Genomic DNA, 20,205 nt, shown 5'->3' with positions numbered 1-20,205 from the left:
TGAGCCAAAAGTACGTGGTGTTCTTTCCTTCGAGTTGGGAGTGTGTGGAGATACATTATTGATGAGGATTTCTATAACAGTCCAGGTTGATTCTCCTTTGGACACTCTTTTATTTCTATGAAAAATGAAAACCGGTCTTATGAATACTAACTTGTATTGTCTGTGGGAAATGGGCATGTAATTTATTGGCAGGACACTGGAATGTCTGCATTATGAGTGGCTGTGTTGTTCAAGAGTAATTCAAGACCTTGAAAGTTCCCTTTCAATTAGCATTTCTGTGACTGTTATTAAATAATGTCAGTGAGGAAGGTGTGCAATGACTGTCTGTTTGGAAGAGCCCACAGCCACATTTGATCATTTGACTCATGGCACCAGAATGAGTCAAGGCTAACACTATCTTTTGAGTGTTATTTGGTAATTATGTAGTGTCAAGTCTTACCCAAATAGCAGGAAAATATTCTGTATATTTTATAAATATCCTCCTTAATACTTTAATCAATATTATTATAGATTTCTTAACTAAAACATGAAATAATATTTATTATATAATATTCTCCTGAGCACTGGCAGTTTCGCAAAGGTGGGTAAAATATCTTTATTGCCAGGCTCTGCTTTGTTCTATGTAGATCAATACCTGTGAAATATTCACTGCTCACTCTAAGCCCATCATTTTATCCCATCCCATCTTTCACCTACTTATATGAAATGCTTTTAATCTCAGAAAAATGTGTTGCTTATGGCAATCCATTCCTTCCTTGGTAATTGCTGCCCCTTCAGGTACTGTATGGCAAGATCCAGAGCTTCTAGTGTCTCTCACAGCTAATTACTGTGTCAGACAGTTACTCCACTGTTGGGAAGCACTTTTGGGATGACAGTGCTCCCCCTCATTCAGTGCTGTCTGTGTTACTCCAACTGCCCATGACGACTGACAGGGAGCTGAACCAGGCACAGAACCACTCGATGGAGGCACTGCCAACCCTCCAGGAGCTTATTGTGGTATTCGTTTTATAGCCTCCTGCCAGAAGTGCAGGATCAGAAGTGCTATTTATCGAGCTGTTAAAGGACAGACTGCACGAGGGTTTGGTTTTTCTTGTGAAGGGTTCAATCTGCTTGGTACAATCAGAAATACCCAGGCAGAGAAAAAGCAAAAGTAACTGACTACAAACACAGAATTTGGATGATCAATAACAAGGATGATCTGTGCTACCTTAATGGAGGGAGGGCATCTGCACTGGATGCCCTCTGAGGTGAACAGATCAGCACCCTTGAGCATTGAATTATGGCAACTGATGCTCAAGTGGAGATTCAGGACTGAACTTCCTCTGGCACAAGAAAGAAAACAGGACCTAAGACAATCTTTTCATTTATGCAACTGTCTGGATCTGGACAGCATTTGATAATACTGCCTCCCCTGGTCCCAATGGAGTAGTCAGGGGAGATTTGAGGGATGAAAATCTCCTGGCTATACTGCTCAGCCCAGCTTCTCTGTCTAACCCCAGTTAGCTGTCCTGAGCGTGCATCTGGGTTTGTTGGTTGATCTCTTCTGGGCCTTTGCTTGCACCCCTTCCATTTGTAAAGAATTACATCCTTTTGCATTTAAAATGGTTCATAAATGGAGAATGTTGTGAATACCCCATCCCTGGATGTGTTCAAGGCCAGGCTGGATGGGACTTGGAGCAACCTGGAATTGTGGAAGGTGTCCCTGCCCATGGCAGGTGGTTGGAACTGAATGGTCTTTAAGGTCCCTTCCAATCCAAACCATTCTATGATTCTATGATTTTGTGATTCTATGCTACTTGTCAAACTTCCTGCCCCTGCCTGAAGCTGGAGCTGCTTTATTTTTGGAAGAATTTGTGTGTCCTGGAAGAGATTCTGTCAGTCCATCACAGAAGAGTCCTGCACTGTGGAGTAGTGCCATTGGATGCAGGTGCTGTTCCCATCTCCTCAGCAAAAAAACAACTGTAGTTTAGCAGAACAGCAGTGATTTGGCATCTGCTTGAACAGGATTCCTAGAAGGGAGGGTTTATTCCAACATGACCAAGGCTTTGAGGTCAGCCCAACTATGCAATATGAGCTCCTGAACATGAATACTCGTGACAGAACCATCATCTCATCATGCAGGATTTGCTTCAGGGTCAGGTATGACTATAAAGAGTTTAAATTCTGCATATTTCTAACTTTTCATGGAAACTCACAAAGAACAATCACACTATCATGTGAAGCAAACTCTGGCAAGGGCTCAAAAGAACGGGAATAAATTTATTACTAGATTTCTGCAGACTTCCAAAACTAATACTTCATTGTTTTTGTAAATATAGGTGCTTCAAAGACTCCTTGTGACAAGTACTATAAAATGAACTCCTATTGCCTTTCATACTGGCAGTCTGAGGGGAAGATCTTCCTTCATAACAGCCTGATTCTCGCCAACCAAGCTTCATTTTCCACCATGTTGCATGAAATTTCTGCAATAGCTGTTTGTCTGCTGGCTCAGTTACAGAACCTCGATTCTTTGCCTGTATGAAACATTTTCTCCTGAGCCACTGAACACCCTGCAATGTTCTTGCAACAGATCTCACTGGGTTTTAATTGTATCTTACAGATGAACACCCTGCAATGTTCTTGCAACAGATCACTGGGTTTAATTCTTACAGATGCTGTAAATATCTTGTAGTTTACTTGTACCTCTTGCCAGCACAACTTAGTGTGTTAAAGACAAGACACAACAAACCTCTCAAATGGAAAAGTTCTGACAGCAGAAGAAACTTCATGAAATATGAAACTGTTTCAGCAAAACTGTATTATTATCAAAAACTTCACTAAAGCTCTACACAGTATGACTTTTGCTGGGTTAATCAAAGCCACATTTATGGAAGACTGACTTTGTCAACTGTCAAGATTATCCCTGAAATCAATAGAGAAATAACTCTTAAGATTTCCCTTCTATCCCAAAATAGGTAGAGCAGAAAAGAAGCTCCTTTTTCTGTGGACCACAGGCAGAGCTTATAGAAATATTAAAGTTAAAATCTAGACTCATTTGACCCAAGGGGAATCTGGGCCTGGACATGCTTTGACAGTGTATCTGGATGGTCTTTGCTATATTGATGAAAATTACTCTGGATACATACACTGTTAGAGTAAGAAATTTTCAAGGCACAGAGTGAGGGAGAGGAAATTTGCAAAATCCACCTCTAAACCATGCAGTCCTTCCAAAGGCCACGAGAGAACTGGTTAGTTAAAGATTTCATCATGATTTTGGAAAGTATAGCAAGGAGAAACCATTCTTTCCACCCACCACAACCTAATGAGCTAATCTAAAGGGCCATGGGAGCCACTTCAGATGCTTTTTGGGATAGTTCTGCTGTTATACCTGAAAAGAGAACTTTGCAAGCTTCCAGGAGGGATACGGTTAAAAGACTGGAACTGAATAATAGGAGGAAGTGAGTGGCTTTCATAATGGAGGGAAGTAACAAAAGGGTTCTGTAGGAAACTGTGCTGCTGAATATATCCATTAGTGACCCAGGAAAAGTATTAACACTGAGGCTGACAAAATTTGCTGCAGATATGAATCTATTCCAGAGCAATAAGGACAAAAACCCCCTTGTGAAAAACTGGAAAAACACTTTACAAGATTGAGTGAGAAATAAAAGCACAGAATAAATGTGAAGGGGGAGATCAGTGTAGAGGTGAATGTCTGAAAACAATCTGATGGGCCTTCATCAAACCATTATGGTTCAAGTAAAACCTTGATAATGTGGCAACAGTTCCATGAAAACATTACTTCAGAGCTCAACAGTAATCAAAAAATGCTAAATCAAATGCCAAGAGTCATTAGGGAAGAAATAGAAAGCAGAATAGATCATTATGACACTGTGTAAATTCATGGTTCTCCCAGACTCTGAATATCATGAAGCATTTGCCCACTCAGTATGCAAAAGTGTTATAAATAAAAAAGCCATTGAGACAGGCAACAAGGACAGTGAAAGACGTGGCATGACTTCCATACAAAGTGCAGTTGCATTGACTGGGTCTCTTTATCTTGGACAAAAAAAAAATTCAGGGTTTGGACAGGGGTCTACAGGACCATGGACAAAAACCAGGGAATTATTAGAAGTCCACAGAAGAATACCACCTCTTGATGCCATCAGGAGAGAACCTTTGGGTCACTGGTGGAGCTGCTGGTTTAAATATTGGGCATGGAAACATCTGAGAAATGCACATACCTGCTTGTTCCTGATCTTTGTGATCCTGAAAGAGCCCAGGAAGCACCACATCCAACACACAGAGAGAGGACACCACTGTGGAAAGAGCCTTTGTTCTTGCTCGCGTCTGCTTTGCATCTGAACCTGGAAGTGGATGGTGGCTTTCTCGAGATAAGTTCTATGCATTGGGAAGAAGAATTTCTTGCTGTGCTTCTGAAATTCACTGTAGAGGGACTGATGTCCAAACTGAGTTCAAGGCACCTCTCCAGGGTGCTTTTGTGTAGTAACAGCCTCAGAAAAACATATACTGGTCACATTGGAAAGAATTAGTTCTTGCAACTCTCTAATCCAAACTCCAAGCCAAACGACAGTATTTAGAACAGGGAAGCAGGTCAGATGTGGGGGGTTTTTTTGTGTGTTTGAAGGGCTACAAGTGTCTCTACTATCCAAATCTGGACATCCCACCCCACATGAAGAATTCAGTTTTCTTGAGCTTAATGAGGTTTGAGTGAGCACAAGGTTGTCTTCAATTGTTTGTTGGGGTTTTCCTGGAATAGGCAGCACATGGGAAGAGAACACTTGAAGTTTGTGAGTCAGGCTTGGTAGAGGACAGAGAAAGAGAAACTGAGATGCTAAAGTAACTTTTCACAGCACACCTGTTTGATGTTTAGTTTAGTCTAGGCCTTCCTTGGTGACCAGTTTGTAACCAAGAAAGTGCCCATATTAGCCAGTATTCCCAACGATTTTTATGTAAACCAGGAGTATAAGAGAAAGGAGGAGAGGCCTTTGGTCTCATTCCTTCCAGCAGCTTTGAAGGTGCAGGTTCCCTGCTGTTGAGTCTGTCATGTTGGGGAGTGAGGCCTGGTAAGGCCTGGCCGACCTTGGGAGGCAGTGGTTGCCTGTGGTCGTTCCATCACAACTCCTGTTATCCCAAGGAGAGTAAGATATTCCTTTGCTAATTCTTTAGTTGCTAGATTTTGAGCTTTTGATCATGTATATTTTACTTTGGTTTTGTTCCTTTTCCCCTTCCCCCTTCCCTTTCCCTCTTCCTTTCAGGAACTGTATATAGTATTTCATCTGTAATATACGTAAATACATTTATTTTCATATAAGTTTGGATAGTCTGGATTTTTTTCATAGTTTTTTTCTTAGCACTGAGCTGGGGATATTTTGGTGCTGGGTCTGGGACTTGGCAGGGAGCCAAGTAAAACTTAGACAATGTTCCACCACAACGCTAAATAATTCTATCTCAGACCAGTAGTTACAAAACGGATTTTCTTGTTACAATGTGAAGAAACAGGTAACTTCTGGGACTCTTAATACTCCCATACTGAACAGTAGCCATCAATGGAGCACATCAGCCCAAATCCCCCATCGTGGCAGTTACGATACATACCCTGGGAAAGCTGCAAAGGACATCTCAAAAGAGTTCACACTTCTTTAGCCACAGAGCTAAATTCTCTCCTCTTTTTGGTCTGTCTTGCCAATAACATGGGCTACTATGACCTGACCTTGGGCACCTAATGCTCCTGCTAAAGGCAAGACTCAAGAGAGAGTTCTTCACCATGAGCAGAAGTCAACTGAATGGACCATGAAAAATAGCAAAGATCATCCAACTATTGTGTGAGACGACTCAAAAAGAAATGCATTCTACTAGCTAAATGCAGCTTCAGCTAAATGTGCCATGTCTTTTCCAAGGTTTTAATGTGCTGCCACTGGAGCAGGCCCCAGATAAAGGAATGTTGTTCCCGCCTGATTTGCAGACCTTCTCACCAAGTGCTAAATTCCTTGGATCACTTCCTCCAAGCTGTTGTGCCTGCCCAGCTACTGAGCTCGCTGGAGGGCAGGCTCTTCACCTCTCCCCACACTCCATCTTGCAGTGCTGCTCTCTCTGGGCATTGCGGCAGAGTTATAAGATGTTCTCTGACATCATTTCATTGGTTTCATTTTTCTGGTGATGGTTGACTGTTTACAAAAGCCAATTCTCTGTTGAATGCTCTTTCCTGTAAACGGAAGTTGATATACTCAGCTAGGAGAGTGGCCATTTCCTGCAGAAGCTGCTGTTGCTTTCTGCAGGCTGAGCAGACCAAGAAGAAAAAAATTGAATCTAACTATTCATTCTGAATTCATGGTTTCCCTTTCCAACAGTGGCCTTTGGCAGACAGTGAGAGAAATGTCCAGAAAAGAGAAAAACTTGGTTGTTCTTTCAGGGATTCTGCCCCAGCCTTTGCCCATTCATGAGCTCAAAACCAGTACTCTGTGCCTTTGTGTTTAATCATCCTGCAAGAGTGTAGCACAGCCCAGTACCCAGGTGCCCAGTGAGGTGGCACCAGATCCCTGGGGAGCGCAGAGGATGTCTAATGCATGAAAGGTGTTGGAATTGAGCAGAAAAGAGACTCCCTTGAGTTGCTTCTGGTCATCTGAGATCAATGGCTGGGTGCAAGTAGGCTGAGTTTCAGATTAGAATGTAGATCTGGTCGAGTCCAATGAGAACTTGCACAATCCAGATTGAACCATATTTTTATTGAAACAACGGGTTCAATCAAGTAGTTGATTGGCTCAAAAGAAGCAGGTGGGAAGCAGAGGGGAGACAAGGCGAGCTGTGGGGAGGTGGGACGGCCACTGCTCCACTCCCTGCCCTGGGAGCCTTTGTCAGTCTCTGGGCCACAGCCAAATGGCGGCGGCCGAAGGCACGGCCTGCCCCAAAATGGCGGCTGGACCCACGGCCTGCCCCAGACTGTGACTGCTTATGGATTTGTTGGGGAGAAATGCACTAACTATATGCTAACTATATTAAATATTTGAGGAGGATAAATTGACTACATGGTAACTACTTCTCTATTTAAAGGGGAAATGAATAATGAACTAATACATGTTAACTACTTGCATATTCGTTGGGTACTATATCTTAACTATTTAAATATTTTGGTGGATCAGGGCACTAACTATATATGTCCTTATCTATTTTGGGGGGATACGCACTAACTACGTGTAATACTCATAGAATTCTTGGGGAACTACATATAACTACCAACAGCTGTGGGGAACTGCCTAATTACACTTCTGTACTTGTCAGGGTAAACACGCTAGCTACAACTTAGCTACACCTAAATGAATTACACTTAATATAGGGACTGTCTGTCAGGCCATAGGTCGAAGCTATGTCAGGCCGGGTGACAGTTGTCAGGGCCTAGGTGAAGGTTGACAGGGCTTAGGTGAAGGTTGTTAGGGCCTAGGTGAAGGTTGTTAGTCCCTAGGTGAAGGTTGTCAGGCCCTAGGGGAAGGTTGTCAGGGCCTCGGTGAAGGTTGTCAGGGTGTTTCTTTTCCAGGCAGCAGCTCGTGTGCTGCAAGGGTTCCAGGAGTCGCTGCTGGAGGTCCCTCCTGGTCCACCCTGACAGGCCCTCCTCTCAGACCATGCTCTACTTCCTCTTCCTTCTTTGCATCGCCCTTGTCACCTTCTTCTTCATTTCCTTGGCGAATGCCCAGATTTCCTTCACCTCTTTGTATCTCTTCCTGAGGGTGAGCATGGTCTGGACGGATGCCCTCCTCCTCCTCCTCGCCTCTTCGAGGGCTCTCCTGGCCGCTGCTCTCTGGTTCATGGCTGCTATTCTGCAGATGAACCAGAGCGCCAAGAGCAGGCCCAGGGCTGTAGCAGGAGCCCAGAAGGCCACTACTGGAGGGTAGACCAGAGTAGGGCTCCCCCGGCACGCAGAGCGTGCTCCAGGGGGCCCTGCTCCACTCCTGCTGCAGCCGACTCATCTCCCTCTGGAGATAGTGAGTGTGCAGCTCCATGCGCTCCTGCGTCACCTCGTCCAACCCGTCGCCCACCGGCTGCGGGTAGTGGATGAGGCTCTGCAGAGCAAAGCAAGGAACATTGTCCGAGCCATAGCGTGCAGGGGAGAGAGTAGGGGGGCCCCTCCCTGCCTCTGCCCAGACTGGACTGGGGCACCGTTACCTGCGGTGGCCTTTTATACTCGCCTCCATTGTGACATGTCCATGTGACGTCACAGACACCAGAGGTATCACAGCCAGGCCAGCCCCGCCCTTCGTGCCCACCCCGGCTCAGCCACTGCCAGTGGGCAACCAGAGCCCCGACAGCCGCCAAGTGCAGCCCCAGCGGCAGGGAATGGCCCCCAGGGGCTCCCTTCAAAGCGGGCAGAAGCCCCCGATCCCTTGTCAATGGAACGGTGGGGGACATGGCCCTTGGACTTTGCTCCTTTGGATCCCCTGCTGTGCAACGGGATCAGTTCCCTCGGGGCTGACCTCTGGGCTTGTGGGGTTGCTCCTGGAGCCTTTGGGACACCCCTGGGTGCTTAATGGTGAATGTCCTGGTGGGATGGGACATCTCCATGGAAGGACCTCTGTTCCTGTATGGCACTGGGTGGGGACCACAGTTACAGAGAGCCATTTCCTAGGAGTGAAGAGCAGACATGGGTGGTCATTTCCAAGAAGGACACTGTAGCCACACCAAGTCCAGGCTCCTTTGATCAAGAATGGAGCAGAGGGGTAGTTCCGGCAAACAATTTGAGTTGTTTGCAAAACTGTAATACGCGTCTGTTATGTAGCGACGGGTCAACTCAAATTGTCCCTGAACGCCAGAGGGAAATGTAAAAATCTAATGTAAAAGTGCTTGAGAGTGCCCCTGGTTGTGTGGGACACCCTTGTGCAGCAATAAAGAACAATTTGCCCTCAGAAGGGACCTCCGGGGACAATGACCCACCAGGTTTTTCCTTCATGAGCAGTTTTGATGCAGATTGTGGCCACTTCCCCTGAGTGACACCTCCATGCGAGGTGACCCGCCGTCCTCATTCTCGTTGGCTTCCCCTTGCAGAGCCCTCCCCCCCATTCTGTCGGGGCCCCTGGAGAGGTGGGAGAGTCCCAGAGGAAGGTGCCATCTGTGTCACCATGCTCCCTGTCCCTTCAGTCCGTCTTCAGGCGGGCAGGCGCAGGGAGGGTGGAATGCTCCCTGCCATGGGTGCTGTCTGCCTGTGGGGCCTCTTTAGACCCCAAATGAGTTATTCTTGGGTCAGAACCACCCGGTAGGGGTATGTATGTGTGTCGGGAGTGGTGATGGCGGCATGAGAAGAGGCTAGGTGTGCAGCCAAAGTAGGCGATGGCATGGAAAGGCTGATTGCTACGCTGCAATCAATAATCTGCCTGGTGGACAACCCACCCAACACCCCCTGAGCAAAATCTCTTGAAGTCTAAAATTAAAGTGTAACAGCCGGTAAGATCTTGGAGCTTCTAGACCAGGGTGTAACAGGGCCTATTCCAGGGCAGCCCAGGTGTGATTCCAGCCACGTGTCCCTGTCCTTCCCCCTGGCACTCCTCCCACTGCTCAGGAGTTCGGTAACCAATTTCACTTCCAAACTTAGAACATGAAGTTAGTATAAAGTATATCCTTATATAATGAATAAAAAGCAAATTTTAAACAACATCCAGACAAAGAAAGACCCTTCACAAACTTTAATTTAGCAAGCTGGAACTTATCCAGACACCACAAGGCACTACTAAGGCATTCGGTGGAATTTTTGGGTTGGATTCCACATTTGGAGAAAAAGAAGTGAGGAGAAAGAGAAAGAGAGAGAGATGAGAGAGAAAGAGAGGAGAGAAAAAAGAGAGTTGGTCTTTCCTTGGCCTGCCTGGGATGAGGGGAGGACTGGTCTGCTTTTAAATCCAGGGTAGCGGAGCTGTGGGGAATAGGGCGTGGAAAAAGTCAGAGCTTTGCAGAGAACGGAACAACTCGTTACAGGAGTGAGCCGTAACTCCTAAAACTTTCAACTGCCGTGACAGCTACCAGCCAATCAGATGCTGCGGTCCCAGTTTTTACCTTATAAGGTGTGTTTTGTTGGTGTTGGGTTCTAAAAGGGGTTACGACCCCAATAAACTTGTCTCAGCTTCACCCCCTGAGTCCGTGCCTCAATACGCCACACGGAGCAGCCCCTCAACACTCCTGTCCCCATCCTTTTGTCTGCCCCGCTCGGCCAGGGCCTCCCAAGGCGCGGCTGCACTTCCAGATTTCCCTGGGGACCCACACAGTCGGTCACCCATTTTGGGGCGGGCCGTGCGTTCAGGTGCCGCCATTTCGGGTTGGACCACGGGCTGCCTGAGGCTCCAGGGGCAGGGGGGAGTGCTGTGATCCGATTATTAAAAGCATCAGAAATGCCTCGTGATGAATTGAGGTGCAAACGAGACTGTATGTCCAAGGCAATGGTAATGGGGTTTATATCGCAGTCAATGTGAGGCAGAGAGAGACGCAGCTCCCGCTCCATGCACCATGAGTTGTCCAAGGGTTTCACCTGCTGCCACTGGAGCAGGTCCCAGATAAAGGAATGTTGTTCCATCCCGATTTGCAGACCTTCTCACCAAGTGCTAAATTCCTTGGATCACTTCCTCCAAGCTGCTGTGCCCACCCAGCCAGGGATCTTGCTGGAGGGCAGGCTCTCCACATCTTCCCAAACTCCGTCTTGCTGTGCTGCTCTCTCTGGGGATGGCAGTAGAGTTGTAAGATGCTCTCTGTCATCATTTCATTGGTTCCATTTTTCTGGTGATGGTTGACTGTGTAAAAAAACCAACTCTCTCTTGAATGCTCTTTCCTGTAAATGGAAGCTGATGTACTCAGCTGGCACAGAGGGCACTTCCTGCAGAGCTGCTGTTGCTTTCTGCAGGTTGAGCAGACCAAGAAGAAAAAATTGTATGTAACTATTGATTCTGAATGCATTGTTTCCCTTTCCAACAGTGGCCTTTGGCAGACACTGAGAGAAATGTCCAGAAAAGAGAAAAACTTGGTGGTTCTTTCAGGAATCCTACCCCAGCCTTTCCCATTCATACGCCTCAAAATAAATCTTTGCCACCATATTTTATAATCTTGCAAGAGTGTAGCAGAGCCCAGTACCCAGGTGCCCAGTGAGGTGGCACCAGATCCCTGGGAAGCGCAGAGGTTGTCTGCGCTCCCCATGCGCATAAGCATGAAGGGGGTTGGAATGAGCAGAAAAGAGACCCCCTTGAGTGTCAGCTGGTCATCTGAGAACAGGTGGGCTGGGTGCAAGTAGGCTGAGTTTCAGATTAGAACCAATTCAGCGCTGTAAATCTGGTCGAGTCCAATGAGAACTTGGACAATCCAGACTGAAAACAGTAATTTTTATTGAAACAACAGGTTCAATCAGTTGATTGGCTCAAAAGAAGCAGGTGGGAAGCAGAGGGGAGACAGGGCGAGCTGTGGGGAGGTGGGACCCTGCTCCACTCCCTGCCCTGGGAGCCTTTGTCAGTCTCTGGACCACAACCAAATGGCGGCAGCCGAAGGCACGGCCTGCCCCAAAATGGCGGCTGGACCCACGGCCTGCCCCAGACTGTAACTGCTTATGGATTTGTTGGGGAGAAATGCTAACTAATTAAATATTTGAGGAGGATAAATTGACTACATGGTAACTACTTCTCTATTTAAAGGGGATAAATGAACTAACTACATGTTAACTACTTACATATCCATGGGGTTACTATATCTTAACTATTTAAATATTTTGGTGGATCAGGGCACTAACTACATATTATGTCCTTATCTATTTTGGGGGGATCTACGCACTAACTACGTGTAACTACTCATAGAATTCTTGGAGAACTACATATAAACTACCAACATAGCTGTGGGGAACTGCCTAATTACTACTTCTGTACTTCAGGGCAAACACGCTAGCTACAACTTAGCTACACCTAAATGAATTACACTTAATATAGGGACTGTCTGTCAGGCCATAGGTCGAAGCTATGTCAGGGCCTGGGTGACAGTTGTCAGGGCCTAGGTGAAGGTTGACAAGGGCTTAGGTGAAGGTTGTCAGGGCTTAAGTGAAGGTTGTTAGGGCCTAGGTGAAGGTTGTTAGACCCTAGGTGAAGGTTGTCAGGCCCTAGGGGAAGGTTGTCAGGGCCTCGGTGAAGGTTGTCAGGGTGTTTCTTTTCCAGGCAGCAGCTCATGTGCTGCAAGGGTTCCAGGAGTCGCTGCTGGAGGTCCCTCTGGTCCACCCTGACAGGCCCTCCTCTCCAGACCATGCTCTACTTCCTCTTCCTTCTTTGCATCGCCCTTGTCACCTTCTTCTTCATTTCCTTGGCGAATGCCCAGATTTCCTTCACCTCTTTGTATCTCTTCCTGAGGGTGAGCATGGTCTGGACGGATTCCCTCCTCCTCCTCATCGCCTCTTCGAGGGCTCTCCTGGCCGCTGCTCTCTGGTTCATGGCTGCTATTCTGCAGATGAACCAGAGCGCCAAGAGCAGGCCCAGGGCTACAGCAGGAGCCCAGAAGGGCCACTGCTGGAGGGCAGCCCAGAGCAGGGCTCCCCCGGCACGCAGAGCGTGCTCCAGGGGGCCCTGCTCCAACTCCTGCTGCAGCCGACTCATCTCCCTCTGGAGATAGTGAGTGCGCAGTCCATGCGCTCCCGTCACCTCCCAACCCGTCGCCCACCGGCTGCGGGTAGTGGATGAGGCTCTGCAGGAGCAAAGCAAGGAACATTGTCCGAGCCATATGTGCAGGGGAGAGAGAGTGGGGGCGTCCACTCCCTGCCTCTGCCCAGACTGGACTGGGGCGTTACCTGCGGTGGCCTTTTATACTCGCCTCCATTGTGACATGTCCCATGTGACGTCACAGACACCAGAGGCATCACAGCCAGGCCAGCCCCGCCCTTCGTGCCCACCCGGCTCAGTCACTGCCAGTGGGCAACCAGAGCCCCGACAGCCGCCAAGTGCAGCCCCAGCGGCAGGGAATGGCCCCCAGGGGCTCCCTTCAAAGCGGGCAGAAGCCCCCGATCCCTTGTCAAATGGAACGGTGGGGGACATGGCCCTTGGACTTTGCTCCTTTGGATCCCCTGCTGTGCAATGGGATCAGTTCCCTCGGGGCTGACCTCTGGGCTTGTGGGGTTGCTCCTGGAGCCTTTGGGACACCCCTGGGTGCTTAATGGTGAATGTCCTGGTGGTGGGATGGGACATCTCCATGGAAGGACCTCTGTTCCTGTATGGTACTGGGAGGGGACCTCAGTTACAAGAGCCATTTCCTAGGAGTGAAGAGCAGACATGGGTGGTCATTTCCAAGAAAGACACTGTAGCCACACCAAGTCCAGGCTCCTTTAGATCAAGAATGAAGCAGAGGGGTGGTTCCGGCAAACAATTTGAGTTGTTTGCAAAACTGTAATACGCGTCTGTTATGTAGCACGGGTCAACTCGAACTGTCCCTGAATGCCAGAGGAAAATGTAAAAATCTAATGTAAAAGTGCATTGAGAGTGCCCCTGGCTGTGTGGGACACCCTGTGTGCAGCAATAAAGAACAATTTTCCCTCAGAAGGGACCTCCGGGGACAATGACCCAGGTTTTTCCTTCATGAGCAGTTTTGATGCAGATTGTGGCCAACTTCCCCTGAATGACACTTTATAAGGTGTGTTTGTCTGTGGGTATTGGGTTCTAAAAGGGGTTACGACCCCAATAAACTTGTCTCAGCTTCACCCCCTGAGTCCATGCCTCAATACGCCACACGGAGCAGCCCCTCAACACTCCTATCCCCATCCCTTTTGTCTGCCCCGCTCGGCCAGGGCCTCCCAAGGCGCGGCTGCGCTTCCAGATTTCCCTGGGGGCTGCTGCAGAAAATCCCTCCTGGTCCATCCTGACAGGCGTTCCTCTCAGCATCATTTTCTTCTTCCTCTTCCTAACCCAATGGTTAGGTTTAGAGTTAGGGTTAGGATTAGAGTTAGGGTTAGGGTTGGGGTTAGGGTTAGGGTTAGGATTAGGGCTAGGATGGAGTGCCTTGTCTTCCTTCTCGCCTCTTCAAGGGCTCTCCTGACCACTGCTCTCTGGTTCATGGCTGCTCTTCTGAAGATGAACCAGAGAGCCAAGAGCAGGCCCAGGCCTGCAGCAGGAGCCCAGAAGTGCCATTGCTGCAGGGTAGCCCAGAGCAGGGCTCCCCCGGCACGCAGAGTGCGCTCCAGGGGACCCTGCTCCAGCTCCTGCAGCAGCTGAGTCATCTACCACGCAAGATAGCGTGCACGCCGCTTCATGTGCTCCCATGCTCATCATCAGAACTGTAGATCTGGTCGAGTCCAATGAGAACTTGGACAATCCAGATAGGGAGCAGTATTTTTAATTGAAACAACAGGTTCAATCAACTGGTTGATTGGCTCAAAAGAAGCCAGGTGGGAAGCAGAGGGGAGACAGGGCAGCTGTGGGGGAGGTGGGATGGCCACTGCTCCACCCCTGCCCTGGGAGCCTTTGTCAGTCTCTGGACCACAGCCAAATGGCGGCGGCTGAAGGCACGGCCTGCCCCAAAATGGCGGCTGGACCCACGGCCTGCCCCAGACTGTGACTGCTTCTGGATTTGTTGGGGAGAAATGCAAACTATGTTAACTAATTAAATATTTGAGGAGGATAAATTGACTACATGGTAACTACTTCTCTATTTAAAGGGGATAAATGAACTAGCTACATGGTAACTACTTACATTTCTGTGGGGGAAATATATCTTAACGATGTATTTTGAGGGGATCAGTGTGCTAACTACATATTAACTACTTACTACTACATGTAACTACTAACAGAATTCTTGGGGAACTACATATTAACTACCAATATAGGTGTTGCGGAACTGCCTAATAACTACTTCTATACTTGTCAAGGCAAATGTGCTAGCTGCATCTTAGCTACATCTAAATGAAGTACTGCTAATAGACGGACTGTCTGTCAGCCCATCGGTCTAAGCTATGTCAGGGCCTAGGTGAAGGTTGTCAGGGTGTTTCTTCTCCAGGCAGCAGTGCATGTGCTCCAAGGGTTGCTGTAGCTGCTGCAGAAAGTCCCTCCTGGTCCATCCTGACAGGCCTTCCTCTCACAGCACCATGCTCTTCTTCTTCTTCCTCGTTTGCATCGCCCTTGTCACCCTCTTCTTAATTTCCTTCACACAGCCCCAGATTTCCTTCACCTCTTTGTATCTCTTCCTGATCATGAGCATGGTCTGGATGGACGCCCTCCTCCTCCTCCTCGCCTCTTCAAGGGCTCTCCTGGCCACTGCTCTCTGGTTCATGGCTGCTCTTCTGCAGATGAACCAGAGCGCCAAGAGCAGGCCTAGGCCTGTAGCAGGAGCCCAGAAGTGCCATTGCTGCAGGGCAGCCCAGAGCAGGGCTCCCCGGCACGCAGAGTGCGCTCCAGGGGGCCCTGCTCCAGCTCCTGCTGCATCTGAGTCATGTGTGGGAGGCAATTGAGCTGTGGACAGCTTGGGCCCTGAATTTGAGTGGTTGCAGCTGTGAAGTTGTGAAGCTCCATGCGCTCCTGTGTGACCTCATCCAAGCCATCGCCCACCGCCTGCGGGTACTGGATGAGGCTCTGTAGAAGCAAAGCAAGGAGTATTGTCCAAGCCATGGCATGCAGGAGAGAGAGAGTAGGAGGTGCCCACTCCCTGCCTCTGCCCAGACTGGACTGGGGCAGTGTTACCTGTGGGGCCACGGAGAGCTGCCCCCATTGTGACACATGCACCTACGAATATATTAGCTGGGGAACTACACGTAAACTTCAAACGTATTTGTTGGGGAACTATCTTTTGACTACTAAAATATTTGTTGGGGGTAAAGTTGTTATACTACATCTTAACTGCTTCAAAATTAATTACTAATGATATGCAGTCTGCCTCTCTATAGGCTTTCTAAACTAAGTCAGGGCCTAGGTGAAGGTTCTCAGGGCGTTTCTTCTCCAGGCAGCAGCGTGGGTGCTCCAAGGGTTCCTGCAGTCGCTGCAGGAAGTCCCTCTTGGTCCGCCCTGACAGGCCCTCCTCTCAAAACCGTGCTCTTCTTCCTCTTCCTTGTTTGCATCGCCCTTGTCACCTTCTTCTTCATTTCCTTCACGTAGCCCTAGGTTTCCTTCACCTCTTTGTATCTCTTCCTGAGGGTGAGCATGGTCTGGATGGACGCCCTCCTCCTCCTCCTCACCTCTTCAAGGGCTCTCCTGGTCACTGCTCTCTCCTGGTCACTGCTCTCTCACAGCCAGGCCAGCCCCGCCCTTCATGCCCACCCCTGATCAACCACTGCCAGTGGGCAACCAGAGCCCCAACAGCCACCAAGTGCAGCCCCAGCGGCAGGGAATGGGCCCCCAGGGGCTACCTTCCCAAAGTGGGCAGAAGCCCTCGATCCCTTGTCAAATGGAACGGTGGGGGACATGGCCCTTGGTTGCTTTGCTCCTGAGATCCCCTGGTGAGGGACAGGATCAGTTCCTTTGGGGCTGACCTGTGGGCTTGTGAGGTTGCTCCTGGAGCCTTTGGGACACCGCTGGGTGCTTGGTGGTGAATGTCCTGGTGGTGGGATGGGACATCTCTGTTGCAGGATCTCTGTTCCTGTTTGGCACTGTGAGGGGACCTTGGTTACAAAGCCACACCTCCCAGGAGTGAGGAGCAGACGTCGGTGATGATTTCCAAGAAGGACACTGTAGCCACACCAAGTCCAGGCTCCTTTAGATCAAGAATGAAGCAGAGGGGTGGTTACGGCACAGAATTTGAGATGTTTGTAAATTTGTAATACCTGCATGTTATGTAGTGATGTGTGATCTCCAGTTGTGCCTGAATGCCAGAGAGAAATGTAAGAATCCAAAGTAAAACTGCATGGTGGGTGCCCCTGGTTGTGTGGGACACCCTGTGTGCAGCAATAAAGAACAATTTGCCCTCAATAGGGACCTGCTGCAGCCTGGGGTTTGAAAGGTTTCGCGACAGCAAATAGGGTTCAAGTCAAGTAAAAGATTGAGTCAGCTTGTCACTGTGCTATCACGCTTTATCAAGCCGGGGGAAGACTTATATAGGGTAGGGTGAAGAAGGGTCTGGAAAACAGGGAGGAGCATGGGACTGACAGGGGTAATGACCAATCAAGAAAGGAGGGAGGGAACGCAGGATCAGCAGGGACCAATGAGGGAAACATCTGCAATGCAGCAAATGGGAACCAATAGGAAAAATGGAGGGTACATATGAGGGGTAAATACACTAAAACTTGAAAAATTCAGAATAAAACTGTCCTGAATAGATTCACTGGTAACACTAAAATAGTCTTTTCCATTATCAGCTGTTCCTAAATACCGGTGTCACAACGTATCGCCTTCAGGCAGGTGCTTGATCGCCTCTGTTTCTCTCTGCGCCTGCTGCAGCTCCTCTTGCCATCTTTGTAACAGTTCCTCCTCACAGCATGTGCCCTTCTCAGGGACCTCCTGGGACAATGACCCACCTGGTTTTTCCTTCATGAGCAGTTTTGGCACAGAGTGTGGCCGACTTCCCCTGAGCGACACCTCCATGCGAGGTGACCCACTGTCCTCATTCGCGTTGGGTTCCCCTTGCAGAGCCCTTGGGGAGGTGGGAGAGTCCCAGAGGAGAGGTACTGTCTGTATTGCTGTGCCCCTCTGTCATTTTAGTCCCAATGTTCAGGCAGGTGCAGAGAGGATGGGAGATCCTCCCTGCCATGGGTGCTGTCTGCCCATGGGGGCTCCTTAGACCCCAGATCAGTTATTTTGGGGTCAGAACCTGGTGGGGGTATGTGTGTGTGTGTGTGTGTGTGTGAGGGGAAGGTGGCGTGAGAAGGGCAAGGCCTAGGCCTGCAGCCAAGATGGCTGAGATCCCAAGACAAGGAAGGGCTTGTGGCTGGGCTCTCAATCAGTGACCCTCCTGGTGGCCCAACCATCCCACACTCCCTGAGCGAAATCTCTTGAAGTCTAAAATTAAAGTGTAACAGCTGGTAAGATCTTGGAGCTTCTAGACCAGGGTGTAACAGGGGCCTGTGCCAGGGCAGGCCACGTGTGTCCCTGTCCCTCCCCTTGGCACTCCTCCCGCTGCTCCCCTCCTCCCGGAGCCCTGTCCCTGGGCACAGCAATTCCCTCAGTGTGTGTCCAGGGAAGGTGGTTTTATTCCTTCAGGGCTTTGCATGGGAGAAACAACCAAATTCTCAGGAGGTTCAGTAATCAACTTCTACTTGCAAACTGAAGAACATTAAGGTGGTATGAGGTATATCCCTATATGATAAAAAAAATGCAAATTTTAAAACAACATCCAGACAAAGAAGGGCCCTTCACAAACTTTAATTCAGCAAACTGGAACTTATCCAGACACCACAAGGCACTTGGTTTCTTTCTTTTGGTTGGTTTTGTTTTTTTTTTTTTAAATTAAGGCTTAGAATTCTAGTTAATTTTGGTCCTGTCTCCTAGACTTTACTTTTCATCATTGTATGACAATCCTTATTTTTCTCCTGGGATGTTCATTCACATTGTGTTGAATACTTTTTTTTTTTCATTCATTGAAGCAGCTTCTCTGTATTTCCAATGTGTTTTTCTTTCTCTTGTTTGTGTATATAGTAGTATTTCTTTGCACTGCAAGGTTTACACAAGTTTATAGCATTTATAGTGGGAAGGAAGGGACAAACAGTTGAACTCTGTGTCTACAAAAGCAGAAATATCAAATGCAATAATTAGAATCAATCTAAATGGGGAAAATAACATCCATCTTGTCACAGAAATTCTCCATTAACTTATGATTCTGGATTTTTAAGGCACATGTACACAATAGCATTAAATGCACATTTCCTAGGTTTTTCTTCTCTTTCCACTTGCTTTTGTGCATATTTGAGAAGGATCTGGGAATGTTTGATTGGGGGATGCCAATAATACACTAGTAATAAACCAAATTAATAATGTGTTAGAGATTTTGACACTTTATCTCATCTTTCTTGGTCTAGCAGGAGATTCTCCTGACAACCTACAAGCAGTAGCAGTTTTCATGCCCTCAGCTGATTTAAAAGAAGTGTCCTCCTCTTGAAAACCAACTCTCCAGGGAGCATGAAAAGTGATTTAGGTGATCCTATCTTATCCATAATGGATCTGCTCGAGCTGCAGAGCACTCTGGCTGTGGCAGGGGGAGCAAAAATAGAAGCAGTGCTTGAGTGCAGAGGTGTTTTTAGCCTCAGAAGGCAACAGAGGTACTATGGCCTGGCAGAGGGGTTTAAAAGTGTGAAAGAGCAGGCAGGACACCTTAGGTTAGTTCTCAGAGGTTGAGGTTGGCCTTCGCTTTCCTTAAAAAGTATGTTTTTTAAAGTCTTTCAGTATTATCACATTCATTCATCTCAGACCTTTCTTTTTTTCTTTCTTGTGGGATTTAATCCAACGGAAGACAAGTATCATGGAGAAGAAAGATGGTGTGGGGAACCAGGCATAGATTCTAACAGCCTAAGAAACGCTGGGAAAAAAAAACCCTATTCAGAAGATCTTTTCATCCTAAAAATTAAGTTCAAGCTCTGACATCAGATCACATTCAAAGAGAGGGTAGATGAATTGAATCCCTTGATTTTTGTGTTCCATTTAAAAAAAAAGGAAAAGAAAAAGAAAGAGAAACTCACCTTATCACAAGGTGATGGATCCCATGGATTACCCTTGCCTTTCCCCTTTTACAGAGAGACCATGGATGACATGTTGAGACTGGATATCCACATTCTAGACATCTAAAATGGTAGAAGTCAAATCACCCTTTTTCATTTTCTTTCCAGTTTCCAAGAAAGCAGCACGTCCCTTCTGGAATGTATCCTGAAAGCACACAGGCTGCCTTGCCCACCCTCTGCTGTCCAGATCCTCTCTGCAGACATGCCTGGCTGCACTTCTTTGCAGGGCAACAGGACTAAAGGCAGAGAGGGGAGGTCACCAGTTCAGTGGCAGTTTACACATCAGGGAGAAGCTCACATTCCCCTGGGCAGCAAGTTAATGCCAATTGATTCAGCAGATGGGAACAGCCTCTCAGTCCTAGCAAGAATAAAATTATTTTGTTTTACAACATACATCTATTCTCTTTCTATTTTCTGCCTTCCACCCCCTTCGACCTCTTTCTACTTGACAAACTAGTGTGTTCTGAGCTTGTTTTGGGTGGTTTTTGACAGCTATTATATTTCTGAGCCCCCACACTTCTCAGGATGCACCATGAAGATGAGGAGATGATGGGGGCTTTATCATCCTGTGTTCAACTCTCCAAGCTATCCCC

Source organism: Chiroxiphia lanceolata, chromosome 4 (genome assembly GCF_009829145.1).
Source record: "Chiroxiphia lanceolata isolate bChiLan1 chromosome 4, bChiLan1.pri, whole genome shotgun sequence".
Classification (NCBI taxonomy): Eukaryota; Metazoa; Chordata; class Aves; order Passeriformes; family Pipridae; genus Chiroxiphia; species Chiroxiphia lanceolata.
Note: the sequence above shows the minus strand (reverse complement) of the source record.